Source organism: Dama dama, chromosome X, assembly GCF_033118175.1.
Source record: "Dama dama isolate Ldn47 chromosome X, ASM3311817v1, whole genome shotgun sequence".
In the NCBI taxonomy this organism is placed as follows: domain Eukaryota; kingdom Metazoa; phylum Chordata; class Mammalia; order Artiodactyla; family Cervidae; genus Dama; species Dama dama.
This window is the reverse complement of record NC_083714.1, coordinates 73,127,038-73,148,537: the sequence shown is the minus strand read 5'-3', so window position 1 is coordinate 73,148,537 and position 21,500 is coordinate 73,127,038.

Below are 21,500 nucleotides of genomic sequence, written 5' to 3'. Positions count from 1 at the left end.
TGATTCCAGCTTGTGTTTCTTCCAGCCCAGCATTCCTCATGATGTACTCTGCATATAAGCTAAATAAGCAGGGTGACAATATACAGCCTTGATGTACTCCTTTTCCTATTTGGAACCAGTCTGTTGTTCCATGTTCAGTTCTAACTGTTGCTTCCTGACCTGCATACAGGTTTCTCAAGAGGAAGATCAGGTGGTCTCGTATTCCCATCTCTTTCAAGTAGAATGGTACTTAGCCACAAATGTAAATAAACTATTTATATAAGCCACAATATATATATATAAGCCTCAGAAATGTTCTGTTGAGTAAAAGAAGCTTGAGACAAAGAAAATATACTGTATGATTTCTTTTTTATGAAGTTCAACAGTAAACATAACTGTAGTGATAGAAATCACATATGTGGTAGCTTAGGTTGGGGGAGTTTCCTGGGAAGAAATTCAAAGGATTTTTCTTGGAGTATGTAAAGTTTCTATCTATTGATAAGATTACGGGTAACACATAAATGTTCATTTATCAAAATTAAGTTAACTTTATATTGAATATATTTCAATATCTTTGAGTTATACCATGATAAACTTAAACATATAGAAAGTATAAAAATAAATTCCCAGACACATTTTTGAGGATTAAAAAAAAACTAAATCTAAAATTTATACATAAATACAAATAGCTTTCAATAAGAGCATTGCATTACAAGATTTCAAGATAGTATAAAACTAAAACAATGAAGACAGTTATCTTATTTCCACAGATTGTAGACAAATAAGAGATAATATAATCCTGGATTAGAGCTATGTGTATTAAATACTATACTTTCATTGAAGGAGGTCCCATTTGTTTATTTTTGTTTTTATTTCCATAATTCTGGGAGATGGATTGAAAAAGATATTGCTGTGATTTAGGTAAGAAAAATGTTCAGTTTATGTTTTCCTCTAGGAGTTTTATAATTTGTAGCCTCACATTTGGGTCTATAATCAGTTTTGAGCTTATTTTGTGTATGGTGTTAAGAAATAATCTAATTTCAGTTGCATTATTTACATGTAACTGTCCAGTTTTCCCAGCATTATTTGTCAAAGAGACTGTCTTTCCAACATTGTGCAGACTTGCCTCCTTTGTTCTGGGTTGATTCACCATAGGTATGTTAGTCTATTTCTGGGCTTCCTATCCTGTTCCACTGATCTATATTTCTATTTTTGTGTCAGTACCATATTATTTTGATGGCTGTAGCTTTGTAGTATTGTCGGAGGTCAGGGAGTCTGCTTTCTCTAGCTTTGTTTTTCTTTCTCAAGATTGCCTTGGCTACATGGGATCTTTTTGTGTCTCCAAACAAATTTCAAGATTTTTTGTTCTAGTCCTATGAAAAATGCTATTGATAATTTGATAGGGATTGCATTGAATCTGTAGATTGCCTTTGTAATTTTGACAATATTGAGTCTTCCAAAGCACCAACATGGTATATCTTTCCACATGTCTGTGTATTTTTAGATTTCTTTAATCAATGTCTTTTAGTTTTTGGAATACAGGCCTTTTGTCTCCATACGAAAAGACCATCCACAAATTGGATGACACCATTTTCAAATGATATGACTGATGAGGGATTAGTCTCCAAAATCTACAAACAGCTCATGAAGCTTGACATCATAAAAACAAACAATCCAATACAAAGATGGACAAAATACTTAAATAGGCATTTCTTCAAAGAAGACATACAGAGGGCCAAGAGGAACATGAAAAAGTGTTCAACATCACTAACTACTTGGGCTTCCCTTGTAGCTCAGCTGGTAAAGAATCCACCTGCAATGCGGGAGACCAGTGTTCTATCCCTGAGTTGGGAAGATCCCCTGGAGAAGGGAAAGGCTACCCACTCCAGTATTCTGGCTTAGAGAATTCCATGGACTGGAGAGTCCATGGGGTTGCAAAGAGTTGGACACGACTGAGAGACTAATTGACTGAGTGACTTGGTGACTAGTCAGCAATTAGTCAATGAGTGACTAATAACATCACTAATTATTAGAAAAATACAAATCAAAACTACAATGAGATATCATCTCACACCAGCCAGAATGGGTGTCATCAAAAAACCCACAAACAACAAATGCTGGGAAGGGTGTGTGTACCTTCCTACACTGTCGATGGGAATGTAAGTTGGTATAGCCACTATGGAGGAAAAGTAGGGAGGTTTCTTAAGAAACTAAAAATATAGCTACCATATGACTCTGTAATCCCACTCTTGGACATATAAACAAAGGAAAACATGATCCGAAAGGATACATGCACCCCAGTATTCATTGCAATACTGCTTATAATAGCCAAGACATGGAAGCAGTCAAATTTCCATCAACAGAGGAATGGATAAAGAAGATGTTGTACATATATACAATGAAATATCACTCAGTTATTACAAAGAATGAAATAATGTCATTTGCAGCAACATGGATAGACCTAGAGAATGTCACACTGAGTAAAGTAAGTCAGACAGAGAAGAAGAAATATCTTATATGCAGAATCTAAAAATAAATAATACAGATTAACTTCCTTACAAAATAGAAACAGAATCAAAGACTTAGAGAACAAACTTATGGTTGCTAGGGGGAAGCAAAGGAAGAAGAGATAGTTAGGGAGTTTGGGATCGACATGTACACACTGCTATATTTAAAATGGATAATCAACAAGGTCCTATGGCATAGCACAGGAAACTTTGTTCAATGTTATGTGGCAGGCTGGATGGAAGAGAAAACTGGGGGAGAATGGATACATGTATATGTATGGCTGAGTCCCTTTGCTATCTACCTGAAATTATCACAACATTGCTAGTTGGCTATATACTAATACAAAACAAAAAGTTTAAAAAAATAATAATAAACACTACACTTTTACTACAGAAATGCTGTACCAATTTAAAGGAGGGATAGATGGTCTAATCAAAAATGATGCTGGGGGTAATCTTTGAACTGCAGAAAAATGAGGAGGGACCAAAAAACAGTGTCGAAATCTTCATTAGCTAAGCAAATAGATAGTGGAGTTTGGAGAGGCAAACATAGCAAGAACTTAAGGGGCAGAGTCCTGTAAAGAGAAACCTGGGAGGAGAAAGAGCTCTAGAAATCTGCATGGGTGCATTTGCTCTGTGCCAAACTGTGCAATATTTAGGATGAAATCCCACAAGGTAAGGAAAAAAAAAAAGGAAGAAAAAAAGTCTCAGGAAAGAATAAATACCACAGAATTTAAACATGGACAATACCCAAATGACACAGATAACCACGATGGTGTGATTACTCACTGAGAACCAGACATCCTGGAATGTGAAGTCAAGTGGGCCTTAGGAAGCATCACTATGAACAAAGCTAGTGGAGGTGATGCAATGCCAATTGAGCTATTTCAAATCCTAAAAGATGATGCTGTGAAAGTGCTGCATTCAATATACCAGCAAATTTGGAAAACTCAGTAGTGACCACAGGACTGGAAAAGATCAGTTTTCATTACGCTCCAAAGAAAAGCAGTGCAAAATAATGCTCAAACTACCGCAGAATTGCACTCATCTCACACGCTAGCAAAGTAATACACAAAGTTCTCCAAACCAGGCTTCAACAGTATGTGAACCGAGAACTTCCAGATTTACAACCTGGATTTAGGAAAGGCAGAGGAACCAGAGATCAAATTGCCAATATCTGTTGGATCATCAAAAAAGCTAGAGAGTTCCAGAAAAACATCTACTTCTTCTTTATTGACTATGCCAGCCTTTGACTGTGTGGATCACAACAAACTGTGGACAATTCTTAAACACATGGGAATATCAGACCACCTTACCTGCCTCCTGAGAAATCTGTATGCAGGTCAAGAAGCAACAGTTTGAACTGGACAGACTGGTTCAAAATTGGGAAAGGAGTATGTCAAGGCTCTATATTGTCACCCTGCTTATTTAACTTTATGCAGTGTGCATCATGAAGAATGCTGGACTGGAATGAAGCACAAGTTGGAATCAAGATTGCTGGGAGAAATACCAATAACCTCAGATATGCAGATGACGCCACCCTTATGGCAGAAAGCAAAGAAGAACTAAAGAGCCTCTTGACGAAAGTGAAGGAGGAGAGTGAAAAAGTAGGATTAAAACTCAACATTCAGAAAACTGAGATCATGGCATCTGGTCCCATCACTTCATGGGAAATAGATGGGGAAACAATGGAAACAGTGGCAGACTTTATTTGTGGGGGTGCTCCAAAATCACTGCAGATGGTGATTGCAGCCATGAAATTAAAAGACACTTGCTCCTTGGAAGAAAAGTTATGACCAACATAGACAGCATAATAAAAAGCAGAGACATTACTTTGTCAACAAAGGTCCATCTAGTCAAGGCTATGGTTTTTCCAATAGTCATGTATGGATGTGAGGGTTGGACTATAAAAAAAGCTGAGTGCTGAAGAATTGATGCTTTTGAACTGTGGTGTTGGAGAAGACTCTTGGGAGTCCCTTGGACAACCAGGAGATCCAATCAGTCCATCCTAAAGGAAATCAGTCCTGAATATTGATTGGAAAGACTGATGCTTAAACTCCAAAACTTTGACCACTTGATGCAAAGAACTGACTCATTGGAAAAGACCCTAATGCTGTGAAAGATTGAAGGCGGGAAGAGAAGGGTTCGACAGAGGATGAGGTGCTTGGATGGCATCACCAATTCAATGGACATTAATTTGAGTAAGCTCCGGGAGCTGGTGGACAGGGAGGCCTGGCGTGCTGCAGTCCATGGGGTTGCAAAGAGTTGGACATGACTGAGCATCTGAACTGTACTTAAGTGACTTCCCAAATTCACACAGGACTGAAAACAACTTAAATTCTCATATCCATCTCAGAGAAACCTTTCCAAATACATAACGTCTCTTAATAGAGATCCCACAAGTGCTATACCTTAGGAGTAAAGCCAAACTGAGGCTCGGTTAAATTCAGCAGGAGCAAATGTGTGCTAATAAAAGAAAAATAATAAATAAAACTGTTAAAGTAAGTTCTTCTGGAAGAAGAAAAGTGACACCAGATGCAATGTGTATCTATGCTAAAGAATGAAGAGCACTTAACAGCATAAATATGTAGGTAAATATAAAAGATAGTGCTTACTTATTAGCAAATATTTTAAAGTAACATTTTAAAGCAAAAATAATAATAATGTATTGTGGAGTTTATAGCATATATAGAAGAAAATTGTATGACAATAATAGCACAGTGTTCAGAAGAAAACAAATGGAAATAAACTTGAAAAATCAGACATTATACATAAAATGTAAAATATATTATTAATTGAAGATTGACTGTGACTAGTTAAAGAGGCATGTTATAAATGTGTGAATGGTCACTAAAGTAAAACAAATGGCAGGTAAATAATGGAGATAAAATGAAACAGAAAGAAATAATCAATTAATGCAAAATAAAGCAGTAAAAAAGAAAATAATAACAAAGGACTGAATGAATGCAAAACAAACTTAAAACTGGCAAACTGAAACCTGACCATATTAAATGTACATGGTATTAATACACCAATAAAAAGCCAGGAATGACACATTGTTCTAAAAAGTAAGATGACTATAATTCATTTCTCTATATCTGAAGGAGATTGGACCTAGGACACACCTCCCCTCATTGATAGCCAAATCCATGATTGCTCAAGTCCCATATATAAAATGGCATAGACTTTGTATGTAACCTACACACTTTCTCCTGCATACTTTAAATAATCTCTGAATTACTTATGATACCCAGTAAAATGTAAATGCTATGTAAATACTTGTAAATACAGTGTAAATACTATGCAGATGGTTGCCAGGTAAATTCAAGATTTGCTTTTTGGAAACTTCTGGAATTTTTATAAATATTTTAAATCTTCAGTGAGTTCAATTCATGGATGCAGAATGGACTCTGTTGCTTACAAGAAAATCACTTTAAATACAAAGGTATAGATAGTTAAAGATTTTTAAAAAAGAAAGATGAAAAAAATACACAAGGCAAATACTAAGCATAATAAAGCTCTAGTGATGATACAAACATCAGAAAAAAGTAAACTTCAGAATAAGGAATAGTAACAGTGATAAACAGGAACATTTCATAATAACAAATGGGTCAATTTACCAAGAATTCATTACAATCTCAATTTATCTGCACAATACACAGCTTTAAAATACCTGATTAAAGCCTGATTTACCTGAAGGATAAAAAGACAAATCCACTACTATAGTTGGAAATTGTAACTGTAGTCTCTCGACAAGGCATAGGAACAATTATATAGAAAAATCAGTATGAACATATACCTGAGTAACATTAATAACCAAGACAAACTGACATTTATAGGACACATCATCCAAAAACAAACACTATATATTCCTTTAAAGCATACGTGGAGTATTCACTAAGTCAGACCATAAGCTGAACCATAAAATCTAGTCAGATATATGTGAAAAAATGAAAATCAGAGTATAGTCTCTTACCTCAAGGGTCAAATTAGACACACAAAAAAGCAAAGGAATATCTCAAAGGTCATCAATTATTTGGAGATTAAACAACACACTTCTAAAAACCTATAAATCAGGGAGAAAATGGCAAGGGGAATTATTTAAAAATTAGACTAAATGGAAATTGTTTCATATATTACTTTATGTAAAATCACATATTTCATTTTATGTATCCCTATAGCAACTCTTCTTATTTAGCTTTTAGTTTTAAAAAATTGTTGTTACTCTTCCCACATACTATTCAATTAGTCCAATGGTTCTTAATGTTTTGTATACATCTAAATCACCTGAAGGTCTTGTTAAAACACAGATTGACATGCCTGCTATAGAGGTTCTGATATTAGCTCTAGTGCAAGGGCCCCAAAATTTGTATTTCTGACAAATTATCGTATTATATTGATCTTGCCAACTAGGAAACATACTTTGAGAAACCTTGATTTAGAAATGCTGTTCTTTATACTTTCCAGTCAATAGCCTTCTTTAAAAGTGGTATCCATTCTTCTACGCTCTATCATTGAAACAGAGCAGGACCCTATGTTCCTTGTCCCTCATACCCTCTGCCTACCTTTTGTCTGTTCGGCGGGGGGAGCACTTCAGCCAAAGAATAAGTTTAATTGGAGAAGTGAGAACATGCAGAAACAAAGGCAAACAGTCAAAGGAGACCGAATAATAATAATGTAGTCATTAAGCATAGTCAAGGACCTTTAGTTCTGTCTCAAAATCTATACGCTGAGCCATATCCTGTGAACTCTCTTATAGATACTGAAAGCCCCAACACACAGAGAAGTTAACTGCATGACGGCCAGACTGTAGCCATGGCATAAGCTGCCACAATACCAAGAATAGGCCTCAAGAAATGGAAACAATCTGGCACTGGAACAGAAGAGTGCGTGCACACTAAATTGCTTGGTCATGTCTGACTGCGACCCCATGGACTGCAGTCCACCAGGCTCCTCTGTCCATGGGTATTCTCCAGGCAAGAATACTGGAGTGGGTTGCCACGCCCTCCTCCAGGGGATCTTCTCAACCCAGGGATCAAACGCAGGTCTCCCTCATTGCAGATGGATTCTTTACTGTCTGAACCACCAGGGAAGCCCAAGAATATTAGAGTGGGTAGCTTATCCCTTCTCCCAGGAATTGAACCGGGATCTCCTGCATTGCAGGCAGATTCTTTACCAGCTGAGCTACCAGGGAAACCCAGAACAGAAGAGTAATTGTACTAAAAACAATCAAGATGATGCTGATCAGACCACAGATGACAAATGTCAAGATGACTATAAGAACTGACTGTACTGTTTCTACATATAGCCCCCTCCCTCAGCCTGTAAAAGCTCTTGGGCACTGATTGTCAGAGGCAGCAGTTGTCCTTTGGACAGACATCTGCCCTCCCCCTCCTCAGTTGCCAGCATCCAAAATAAAGCAAGCATTGCTTTCCACAAACCTGGCCTTTATATTTGTTTTTGAGTAGCAAGCAGCTGGACCTCACTTTTGGTTACATCATGATAAATTAGCTGTACTTGATCTTGAATTTAAAATAAATGGAATCATTCAGTAGTCTTTTGTGCCTGAATTTTTTCACACAACATACTGTCTTTGAAAGTAAATCAAGCTGTATGTATGTATCCTTAGTTCATTTTTTTGCTGAATAGTATTCAATTATAAGAATATGCTATAAAATATTGGGTTTCTCTGGTGGCTCAGATGGTAAAGAATCTACCTGCAATACAGGAGATTTATATCTATACTTCATATATATATATATATATATATATGTAAATTATAGAAAAATTTATATTTTATCCTGGGGGTGATGCTTTTGTATATTAGAACATTCCTTTACATAGCCTGGTAGATATACTTACTCATTTTTCTTGAGCATATACATATTATATTTCAATATCTAACTTTCATTGTCATTACAAGGAAAGTTATTTAAGGCATTTATCTGCATATTGGCCTTGTATTCTGTGATTTTGTTAAATCCATTTATTATTTCAATACCTGTTTTGTAGATATCCTAGGATTTTTCCATGTACACTATCATGCACGGGCTACCCTGATAGCTCAATTGGTAAAGAATCTGCCTGCAATGGGGAGACCTGGGTTTGATCCCTGGGTTGGGAAGATCCCCTGGAGAAGGGCAAGTCTACCCACTCCAGTATCATTGCCTGGAAAATTTCAGAGACTCTATAGTCCATGGGGTCACAAAGAGTCAGACACGACTGAGCAACTTTCACTTTCACCATGTACACATAAAGACAGTTTTATTTCTTTTTTTTTTCCAATCTGTATGGATTTATATCTTTTTATCACCTTATTGCATTAGCTAGGATTTCCAGCACAATGTCAAATAGAAATGATAAAAATGGCTACACTTTTTGTTGTTTCTGTTTGTAAGGGAAAATTATTTAGTCTTTCATGAATTAGTATAATATTATACCTAAATTTTAGGTTTTTTTTAATATATGACCTTTATTTTTTTATTTTTTTTATTATTATTTTTTTTTTCCAGTGGGTTTTGTCATACATTGATCAACCTGTTAAAGGTCATATATTTGGGAATACATGTAAATATATGACCTTTAAGAGGTTGATGTTATTATCATATATTCCTAGTTTTCTGATGTATATTTGATTTTGTATTAATAGATAATGGATGTTTTAAATGGTTTTTCTGAATGTTTGGAGAAGAATATATGATATTTCTCTTTTATTATTTTAATAAGGTGAACTAAATTGATTGACATTCAAATGTTAACCTTGAATTCCTGATGAAAACCCCGCTTTGTTATGCTGTATTTAATTACTTATTCAGCTAGACAGGCATGGAATGGCTATGAGGAGTTATTTTGTTTGTAGATACTATTGCTTTTTCTAAAATATGAAGAAAACAAATTGCTGAAATTGTATTTCCAGTAAATTAGATGTGGATATACATCTGTCTAATAAGATTTTGAAGAAAAAAATATGGAAATAATTATATAGGCCTAAGAAGGGAGAAGCGTTGGTGGGTTAAAAAAAAAAAAAAGAAAAAAAGAGAAAAACAGTCCTTGAGATGTACCATGGTATTTCTGATTTGGATGTAATTACTCTTTTATCCTAAACTTCTTGAAATTATAATAGCAAATTGTTACAATTGTCTCTAACATTGCCTCATAGGTAGTGCTGGAACAATTTTTTTCCAAGGGAGATGTGATGAACATCTTATTGTTTCACTGTTTCTTCTAATCCCACTTTGCACATACAGCCTTTGGTAATGACAGAATGTGCCTCAGATTCTAATTGCTCTGAAGGAAATTAAAGAGAAAGATGAGTAGCTTTCTTCAGAGATATGTTACAAATTAAACATTTATGTAAAAAGAAAATACTCTCTGTAGAGAATATTATTCACATGACATAAAGAAGAAACACTAAAGCCAAATATATTTTGAAGAAACTACAATAGGAAAGAAAGGTAATTTTCAAAGTATGGACATAACCCAGTTAAGCCTCCAAAATTGCTAAACATCACAGGAGACTTACTGAATTAATATTTGCCCACAACAAGGGGTAAAACAATACTTACTGAAGAGTATGTCTCTTCATAACACAGTCATTTTGCACAACAAGCTGTGGCCAATTTGCTGCACTTAAAGAAGTGATAGTGACACATTAATATTCCGTGTATATTTTGTTAAACTCTTCACTTGTTTTTTCCTTGCTGTTTTACCTCTTGTTTTATGGTTGGCAGGAATGTAGCCTCTATGGGAAATTTCTGTGTATAATCTTAAACAAATTTTCTCTACATGGAAGATAAACAACCAAGAATTATGTCATTAACTTAGGTATTTGACATCTTAAATGAAGCAAATGTTTCATTAGTTTTATTGTTCATTATTTATTATTTTCAGTTTGACTTATTCTATGCTTTTGATTGTACATTCCACATATCTCAGAGCTCAGTACCATTTAGGAAATTTTTACTTAGTAACCTGAAATCTACAAATGAAAGTGACAATTATGTTTCAAGAACTATGAGGTCCTTTTATGTCTTCTTGATGGGATTTGCTGAAACTATAGAATAGAACTGCAACAGAGACATCCTCTTAGTTTACCTCAGATGCAGCTCCGGTTAATGTTTACTATGCAAAGCATACTAAAGCTTTTTTTTCCACAAGTGTTTCAGCGTTGCCTTCCTGCTTTTTTTCTGCCTCAGGACTGTTGCTAATGCCAAAAGTTTGTGAGCTGAACCTACAAGCAAATGCAGCCCAAAAGTGTGTGAGTATGTACATGTGTGTGTGTGTAGGAGATTGTGTACAGTCCAGAGGAAAGAGAGAGTGTGTGCGCAAGGGGTGTTAACATTCCAGAAGGTAAACTCTCAAGTCAAATGGGGATGAGAGTGAAGGTAACAATTATGAGGTGCAAGGTGCATTCTCCATGCTTCCTCAGAGAGCGTCCAACAGAATTAGGCTCCAGTTTGCCACAGTGGTGGGCTTCCCTGGTGGCTCAGAGGTTAAAGCGTCTGCCTGCAATGTGGGAGACTTGGGTTCGATTCCTGGATCCGGAAGATCCCCTGGAAAAGGAAATGGCAACCCATTCCAGTATTCTTGCCTGGAGAATCCCGTGGACGGAGGAGCCTGGTGAGTCCACGGGGTCGCAAAGGGTCGGACACGACTGAGCAACTTCACTTCACTCACTTTGCCACAGTGGTAAGCAACTTAAAACTGCTCCTACATATCAAGTTTCCTTTCGTCCTCTCACTTTCTTGCCCCCTCAATTTGACTTCCCCAAATTGCTCCCCCCGAAACTATTTGCTTCTAAGAATTATCTCAATGTCTACTCTCAGGGGAACTCAAATTAATAAAAGAATATAGCAATCTAGCCCCCTTTAAGCAATATATTCTTATATAAACATATATGAATAGAGTACTGTATTGAAAAGTTATGAAGCTGTAACCCATTGGGCATGAAATCCCAGTAAACTTAACCTTTTCTAAGATTTCAAATATTCACAAAGCTATTTCCCCAGTGTAAACTAAGTCTTGCCATCCAGAGCTTTCTGCTATATATAAAGGAGCTCACCTTAACAATACCTTCCTGTCTCACCACACACTCATGCACACACACACACACACACACACACAAATTGTTCTTCAACTTACATTGCCAATCTTGGGAAGGTTAATGAATGGAATTGTTGATGTGCATGTGAATATAATACTTATGCATGTACACAATGAGTGATAGTATAAATAAATACAGATAATGTTGGGGAATTTGGTAAAAATGCAAACAAATACAAATATACATACATTTCAACTAAAAAAATTCATTATTAGAATCTAACTGTTATAGAGAAATAGTCATACATGTACTCAAAATATCAAACACAAATCAATTTGTCATAGTACACTTTTAACTGTGAAAAGATGGGATTGTTGCTGTTCAATTGCTCAGTCGTGTCCAACTCTTGTGACCCAATGGACTAGAGAACTCCAGTCCTCCCTGTACTCCATTATGTCCTGGAGCTTGCTCAAACCCATGTCTACTGAACTGATGATGCAATCCAATCATCTTATCCTGTCTCCCCCTTTCTCTCCTGCCCTGAATCTTTCCCAGCATCAGGGTCTTTTCCAAGGAGTCAGATCTTCACATCAGGTGGCCAAAGTATTGGAGCTTCAGCTTCAGCATCAGTCCTATCAATGGATATTCAGTGTTGATTTCCTTAAGGATTCACTGATCTCCTTGCTGTCCAAGGAACTATCAAGCATTTTCTCCAGCACCACAGTTTGAAAGCATTGGTTCTTTGGCACTCAGCCTTCTTTATGGTCCAGATCTCACATCCATAAGTGACTACTGGGAAAAAAAAAAAAAAAAAAAAAAAAAAAAACATTGCTTTGACTATACAGACTTTTGTTGGCAAAGTGATGTCTCTTCTTTCTAATATGCTGTCTAGCATTGTCATAGCTTTTCTTCCAAGGAGCAAATGTCTTTTAATTTCATGGCTGCAGTCACCATCCATCATGATTTGAGCCCAAGAAAATAAAGTCTGTCACTGTTTCCATTGTTTCCCCATCTATTTGCTATGAAATGGGGCTGGATGCCATGATCTTAGTTTCTTGAATGTTGAATTTTAACCCAGCTTTTTCAGTCTCCTCTTTCACCTTCATCTAGAGTAGGGCCACCCAAGGAGAATGGGTCATGGTGGAAAGTTATGACAAAATGTGGTCCTCTGGAGAAGGGAATGGCAAAGGACTTCAGCATTCTGCCTTGAGAACCTCATGAAAAGATGGGAGGAAAACTCATAAATGCTTATCAATAAAAAACAGTTGAAATGTTATATATTACATTTTTTAAATGAGTATATCCATGAACAGTATTATTTACTGATAAAATATTATTACTGGTATTGATGTGAAGGACAGATTAATGAAAAAATCTAAGATTTTGTTTTATAGAACTTGACAGATACAGAAGACAAGTGATTGATTTACTATAATGATGCTCTTCAATTATTAAAGTTAAAGTTGTGTCACATCAGCATTTCCATTATAAACTCTTAATTTCAAGAAGTTATAAATTGCCTGGAAAAAGATACTCAAGATGAAAACATTTTTCTGACAATTTTCTGCTTAAAAGTTACAAATCAGATAATTGGAGAAAGCAGGAAGACAGTGGAGAAAATAATATACCAGTTAATATACTTTTTTTTTTTTTGTACGTGGGTTGAAATTCTGTTTCAGAAATAGCAAATTTCTTGCTGTGAAATGTCTTTCAACATTGCTTCCCTTCCCAAAAGCCTTAAAAATTTCCAGAAGATAATGATTTGTGAAAAAATATTAAGGAGAAAGAGTTTGTTTTACCCAATTTGGCCAAATAAAAGAAAAACTTCGATAATGATAAGAGATTTTTATAAGAATGTCCTTAGAAAAATGAGAACTCAAATGGCTTCCTTATACATGGCCTCCTTTGAGAGCTTGCTGTATTATTGGAGAACGTTGTGCCAACATTCAGATCATAGAATTATGAAAATGATTAATGCTTCTAATTTTTATTATTGTGGCAAAATATTTATGCCACTTACTACTTATACTGCAACTTCCAATTCTGTCATAATAACAATAATAATAATAACAGTAGTTAGAGCATGTCATTGCTTTAGTTACAATAAAGAATACTAATTTTTTTTCTGATTTAATTTTAATTTTAATTGATAATGAATTTTATTTTCCAGTGATTCTCTGTGTCAAATAATATATTCTTTAAGAGCTGTAATTATTCAAGATCCTTATAGATGACTCAGAAAACAGTTTATTTAGTCAGATGACTTAAACCAGAATTACTTAACATCAGAAATATTGACATCTTGAGTTGAATAATAGTTGTGGAGGATTTTCCTATGCATTGTAGGACATTTAGCAGCATACCTGGCTTCCACACATCAGAAGCTCATATAACATGTCCATTTCTATCCTTGCCTCCTCACCTAACCAGGTGTGAAAACTAAAGTCTCTACAGACTTTGCCAATTGTCTTCTTAGGGGCCGGATTATCCCTGATGAAGAGACGATTACTTAGTTCATACCAATATGCTCATACTTACATTGAAGATGCTTCTTTCATAATATTTCTCTCTTCTTAAATTCCTAGTTAATAGTAACTTCTACCAGGACCTGAAAGTTCCGCTTTTTCCTTTGTAGATGGAAACTAAAATTATAGGTAGCTACCAACTAGGATGACTGAAGTTATTTTGATAAAAGTACTAGGTCTTATCTTATAGCCAACATTGTTGGCATTATCTTTCTTCCCCAAGATATTCTATTTCTACTACTGAACATGAAAAGAAGAAGATCTCAAAAACTCATTCCATGGAAAGAAAAACTGAAGAGTCTTTCTGACTTCAAATATAATGTCTAGTCATTTGGCTGAATGTTTCTAGAACGTGTGTGCACATCAAGGAGATTGTGAATATTTCTAGAAATGGGGGTCTCATTTCTGGACAATGTGGCAGTTAATCCTACTCTTGTTGTTCTCTAATATTAAGGGAAGTTAATTGTAACCTCTATCCTTCTAGAAGAGTGGTTCTCAATCTTGGCTGCATGTCAGAATCACCCAAGAAACTAAAAATTCCACAGCGCAGGGTACTATCCAGAGCAATTAACTGAAAATCTCTGAGTAAGGGATCTAGGCATCCTTAGTTGTTTTTTTTGCTTGTTTCTTTTTAATTAATTTTTATTAGAGTATAGTTGATTTACGATGTGCTAGTTTCTGCTGCACAGTGAATCAGTTACATATATACATATATCTACACTTTTATAGATTCTATTCCCATATAGGTCATTACAAAGTATTGAACAGAGTTCCCTGTGCTATACAGTAGGTTCTTATCAGTTAAGGACTTCCCTTGTGGCTCAGGTGGTAAAGAACCCACCTGCAATGTGAAAGACCTGGGTTTGATCCCTGGGTTGGGAAGATCCCCTGGAGAAGGGAAAGGCTACCCACTCCAGTATTCTCGCCTGGAGAATTCCATGGACTGTATAGTCCATGGGGTTACAAAGAGTCAGACACGACTGAGTGACTTTCACTTTCATTTTCTTCATTTCATGTTATGTGTGCATGCCTGCTAAATTGCTTCAGTCATGTTCAACTCTTTGTGACCCTGTGGACTGTAACCTGCCAGGATCCTTTGCCCATGGGATTCTCCAGGCAAATTTTTGACATGGTAAATCCAACTTCTTTATTTTTCAGCTATTAATTTATAAACAAGTAGGATACATTTAAATTCATGGAGAGACTAGATATCCATGGAAATCCTTGTTGCTATTCAGTGGGTTGCCATGCCGTCCTCCAGGGGATCTTTCCAACCCAGGGATCGAACCCATGTCTCTTATGTCTCCTGCATTGGCATGTGTGTCCTTTACCACTAGAGCCACCTAGTAGTGTCAAATCCAATCTCCCAATTTATCCCTCCACCCTCCTTTAAAACTATTCATGTTACAAATGTGTGGCTAATTTTGAAAACTGCTGATCTAGAAAAAATTATTTTGTCTTCAAATTTCTCCTTAGTATTCTCAGCTGGACTTTATCTTGGAAATAGAAAATGTGAAATCCAAGTAAGAAACAAGAAGGCCAAAACAAGTGTTCTCAAAGTATGATTCCTAAATTGGCAACATTAACATAATATGAGAACTTGTTAAAAATGCAAATTTTGGGGCCCTCACACTAGAGCTAATATATTAGAACTTTGAGAGCCAGGCAAAATAATCTGAGTCTTAACAAGACCTTCAAGTGATTTGGATGTGTGCAAAAGATTAAGAAACATTGAACTAGTTGAATAGTACGTGGAAAGAGTCATAACAATTTGCTTATAATTTATTTGCCTGCCAATTTATTCCTCTCCAATTTTTGACATGATAAATCCCACTTCTTTATTTTTCAGTTATCAACTTATAGACAAGTAGGATACTTTTAAATGAATGGAGAGACTAGATATCCATGTAAATTCTTGTTATCTTTCAGTCACTCAGTCGTGTCTGTATGTTTGTGACCCCATGGACTGCAGCACCCTAGGCTTCCCTGTCCTTCACTATCTCCCAGAGCTTGCTCAAACTCATGTCCATTGAGTCAGTGATGCCATCCAACCATCTCATCCTCTGCCTTCCTCTTCTCCTGCCTTCAATCTTCCCCAGCATCAGGGTCTTTTCCAATGAGCCAACTATTCTCAATTAACAAATACTGGAAAATAGTAACAACAATTATTCAAGACTAAAAGCAAAATAGGGAGAATTGTCACAGGAACACATAAAAGAAAATATGTGATTTTACCCAATACTAAGGTCATATGTGGAACAATGGTGAATAAGTCAAAAGACAAAGATCATATTTTTTTTCCAACATTTTATCCAACAGGTATAAGTAATCTTGCCATTTTATATATCTCTAATATTGAGGATTATTAATCCATGGCCATAAGAGAACAAGAATAGATTATGATATTATATTTTTTCCAGATTCTATGGAATAATGATACTTGAAATTTTATTTCACAAAATGTTTTTTATATAATATTTTTTAAAAACTGCATTTAGAAAATCCACCTGTATACTTCTGTTCAAAAACAAGAAGAAATTTTGCCATTTAAGAGGCTTTTTAAAATGTAAACATTGCTAAATCAATTATCATAGTAATTTTGATAGAAATTAAAACTTTGTTGTGACTACTAACTAAAGCTCTGTAGCATTGTATGGCTTATTCATCATTAATTTCTAATTTATTTTTTAAAACCATCAGAAAAAATGATCAATTCCTTTAAAATAGAGCCAAAATTAGTCTAATAATATCTGTTCAATAGAATACCCAGTTGGGATGCATGAGACAAGTGCTCGGGCCTGGTGCACTGGGAAGACCCAGAGGAATCGGGTGGAGAGGGAGGTGGGAGGGGGGATCGGGATGGGGAATACGTGTAACTCTATGGCTGATTCATATCAATGTATGACAAAACCCACTGAAATGTTGTGAAGTAATTAGCCTCCAACTAATAAAAAAAAAAAAAGAATATCTTTTCTAGAATGATGAGCTAATACTATTTAGTAGAATCCTAATATGACAGTGTCATTAAATATCCCTTGGTCATACTTATTTTTATGGAAGAAATAAATACGTTCCTTTGTTCCTTACAATATTCCCTTTTGTGTTAGTCACTCAGCTGTTTCTGACTCTTTGCGATCCCACGGACTGGAGCCCACCAGCCTCCTCTATCCATGGAGTTCTCCAGGCAAGAATACTGAAGTGGGTTGCCATTTCCTTCTCCAGTGGATCTTCCTGACCCAGGGCTTGAACCTGGATCTCCTGCATTGCAGGTGGATGTTTTACCATATGAGCTACTAGGGAAGCGCACATTATTCCCTTAGTCAAGGGAAAATAACTATCTTGAGAAACCAAGAGATTAGGTTGATAAGTATATCATTGAGATGAATGTCACTTTTATAATTACCTATCAGACAGCTAAATCTGAAGCATTCTTAATTTAACTGGGAAGACACTATTTTTTAAAATAAAATCTTGAAAATGCCCCAGACATTAGAAAAAAAAAATTCTGCCATCAACTGTAAAACAATGTCTCAAAATAGATATTTAAGCAATTGCAAGAATCCTTTTACCAAAACTAACCTCTTTAAGAAATATAAAAAAAATTATAATTAACACTACTCTGCAACTGTAATTAAGATTCAGAGCAATTGTTCCTTTATAGAGTATACTTGTTATTATCAATAAAATATATACAGAATACTTATTAAATTTTACCTGTCAATCTTTTAGAAAAATAATATTCTTCTAATTAACAATTATGTTATCAATTTCAGAACTTGAAAAGCTATTGAATGCAATATTATATAGATTTCTGAATAAATTTTCAAAAGCATTATGCTAAAACATAAAGATTATCATTAGTTTGGGTAGGGAATTTGGTGAAAACATTAGAATAATTTTATTATAATTCTATATACCAGTGTCATTATCTATGACTGAAAGAGATCATGGGGAAAATTGTGTTAATTTTGACTCTTAAGAAGGAAGTTGTAATTATCTATTGTACTATCAATAGCTGCTATTTACAGGATAGTTATTAAACACACTAGAATATGATGACTTAGACTGATACTTGTCAATTTCTCTAATGAGCTCTTTTTCTTATATATTGATTATAAACATAAAATCAAGGCTGTATTTATACAATGTTCTTATAACAAACAATTGACTTCTTAAAAGGGAAAGTCAAGGAACGATCTATTTATAAACACATGCTATGACTATTAGTTTTATATGTCCTCTTGGCTAAGCTATGGTTTTTCCAACAAAGGGGATACTGTAGGAAATAAAACAGCGTATTTATTTCTTCCATGAAAATGTCTGAAAACATTAGTCTAGATGTTGCTGTGAAGTTATTTTGTAGATGGGACCAACCTTTACAATTAGTTGACTTTAAGTAAAGGCAATTACCCTTGATAACATGAATATCACTTGAAAGCCTTAAGAGCAAAACCTGAGGTTTCCTGGAGAAGGAATTCACCCCAAGACCAATGTAAAATTCCTGCCTGAGTTCCCAGCTTGCTAACCTACTACCTGTCTTATGGATTTCAGATTTGCTAGCTCCCACAATTAGAAGAGTGATTCTTTAAACTCCCTCTCTGTTATATATAGATATAGATAAAATAGATACAAATATATATGCAGATGATATAGATATAAATAGATACATCTTATTAGTTCTGTTTCTCTGGAGAACCCTAACTGATACAAATACCAATATTATTTAAAAAAAATTTCCTCTCCTGAAATCAGCAGTTGTTTTGGCATCATAGAGCTACAACTTTAGTATAATTTAAGCATTATATAACTTAGAATTACTTATTTGAAAGGAATTTTCAAAATGCCATTTTATAAATGCTTTGATTTGCTTTTTCAAAAGAATGTTTTTAGTCAATTATATATTTTTCCAGGAGCTATGTCTATTTAATGTTATCCTCCATGTTCATATTTAAAATATTTAAATTCATGGCAGTGTCAGTGAATGTAATCCTGTAATTCTGGATCTACTTGATGCAAAATATTAGGAATTAATGTCTATTATTTATATACTACACTTTTTTTAATATATACTACACTTTTGCAAGCTAATATCAAATTTAAGGATGAAGAAGCTCAAAGTAGAGCAGAATCTATTCTTATAATAAAACAAAGCAAACTTATACTCTTGTCTCTTGTTTTCTATGTCTAATCCAAATAGCAAAGAAGTCTATCACATCAATTCATTTCTATAAAAATTCAATCACACTTTCTAAACTGGTACTTAATGCAGGAACACAGCTCTATATTGATTTGATGATGTAGGTACTGCATTCAAATAAATGTGTCTTGTAATTCAAAGAGTCAACCAAGCAAATTGGTTAAGTTATTGCAAGAAATGTGGAGCAATCAATGCATAGAAAGCTCTTATGCTTGAAATGTTAACCAATCATACAACAGCTCATTGAATTATATTTTGGGTTGCAGAACAGCCTTTTTTCTATCATTTATATCTGAATGTTGGACTATTATTCATTTGAAATCACAGGAAACCGAGATTGCTCTCTCCAACAAAACGTTTTCACATGAAAGTAGTTGAAAGAGGCATTTTAAAGAGATCTCCCATACACACACACACACATACACAGACACACACGCACACATTCATTTCATTCTGCAGAAAATTGACACATTGCAATCTTGGCTTCATCCAAAAAGTCACAGGTTTTGAGCTGTTCTTAGCATTTGACTGCATACATATGCTTGATAAATCAACTGATACAAATTTCATAAAGTACATAAAACTGCCTATCTTACTAGGTAATTAGTAAAATTGCTTAGTAAAACTTAAATATATTTTTTAAGAAATTAAGCAAAATAAGAGATGTAAGGCCTGGAAGATATTTTGAGAACAAAAAGTATAGTATATTTGAAACCTCAAGGGAAAAAAAGATGCTCCCTTAAGTAATCTCTTTCATGTTCTTGAAGTAAGAAACAATAACAGTGGTATTTCACCACCACATTCACCAGCACTGCCACCTACATTTTATATTAGATATGCATATAGTAAGGTTATAGGGCTATGATTGACAAGCACTGCCAAAGCTAGGAGGAAAAATGTGACATATATATTATGAATAAGAAAACTATTTTGGTTTCCCAACTTTAAAGTATCAAAATTGCTACATAAAATGATTTGCATAATTTTTCTGTTGAAGGTAACAAAAAAGATGTATCTACCAAAGATTTAACTAGAACTAGACATATGGAATCACTTACTATCTGCTACAGTATTGTGATCTCCTTTCATAAGTTTTGATCACTTGTCTTCTTTCCATTTGTTAGAAGCATTACAATAGTCTGGAAAATAAGGTATAAATTAAGGGGCATGTCCTATTAAAAAAAAAAAAGGCCATTGCTATCTTGTGTGTGTTAGTCACTCAACCATTTCTGACTCTTTGTGATCCCATGGACTGCAGCCCACCAGGCTGCTCTGTCTATGGAATTCTCCAGGCAAAAATACTGAAGTGGGTTGCCATTTCCTTCACCAGGGTATCTTCTGGACTCAGGGATTGAACCTGGATCTCCTGCTTTGCAGATGGATGCGTTACCATCTGAGCTACTAGGGAAGCCCACCTTGGTACATCTATTTCACTTGCAAATGCAGCCTCATGAACAATATCAACTCTTGTTTACTCTGTATGAGTTTGATTACTTTTCCAGCAAAAAAAAAAAAAATATATATATATATATATATTTGGATCATAAAAATATGAGAATATCATATATATATATATTATATATATAACCAGCTTTTCAAAAAGAAGACTATTTGGTATTTAACTTGAGTTGTTTAATTTGAATAAGGACATTATGTTAATTTTGTTGTCTTCAGCTAAGTAAAATATTATAGAAACAATACCACCGTTATACCATATATGGTATACATATATACCATTACCTTATGCCACCAGTATTATTGCCTTTGGAAATTCAATATTGGTGAGTTCAAGCAATACAATATGCCTTAAACTCAGTTATTCCTCATTGCAGATTTTTTAAAGATACATGATTAAAGTGAAAATAAAACAATAAATAAAAAACTGGGAAGTCAAGATTAATATTAAGCAATAGGAAGTGTGCATTCTAACAAAAACCCTGCTACTAGGTGAGTGATCCATAATGTTGTTCTTGTAAAACATATTTTCTATGAATTTCTACTACCATATTCTAAAAAGGGAACTTGAATAAGGGCCTACTTATAATATTATGTGAAAGTGAAGTTGCTCAGTCGTGTCTGACTCTTTGCGACCCCACGAGCTGTAGCCTACCACGCTCCTCCGTCCACGGGATTATCCAGGCAAGAGTACTGGAGTGGGTCACCATTTCCTTCTCCAGAGGATCTTCCCGACCCAGGGATCAAACCTGGGTCTCCCACATTGTAGGCAGACACTTTACCATCTAAGCCAA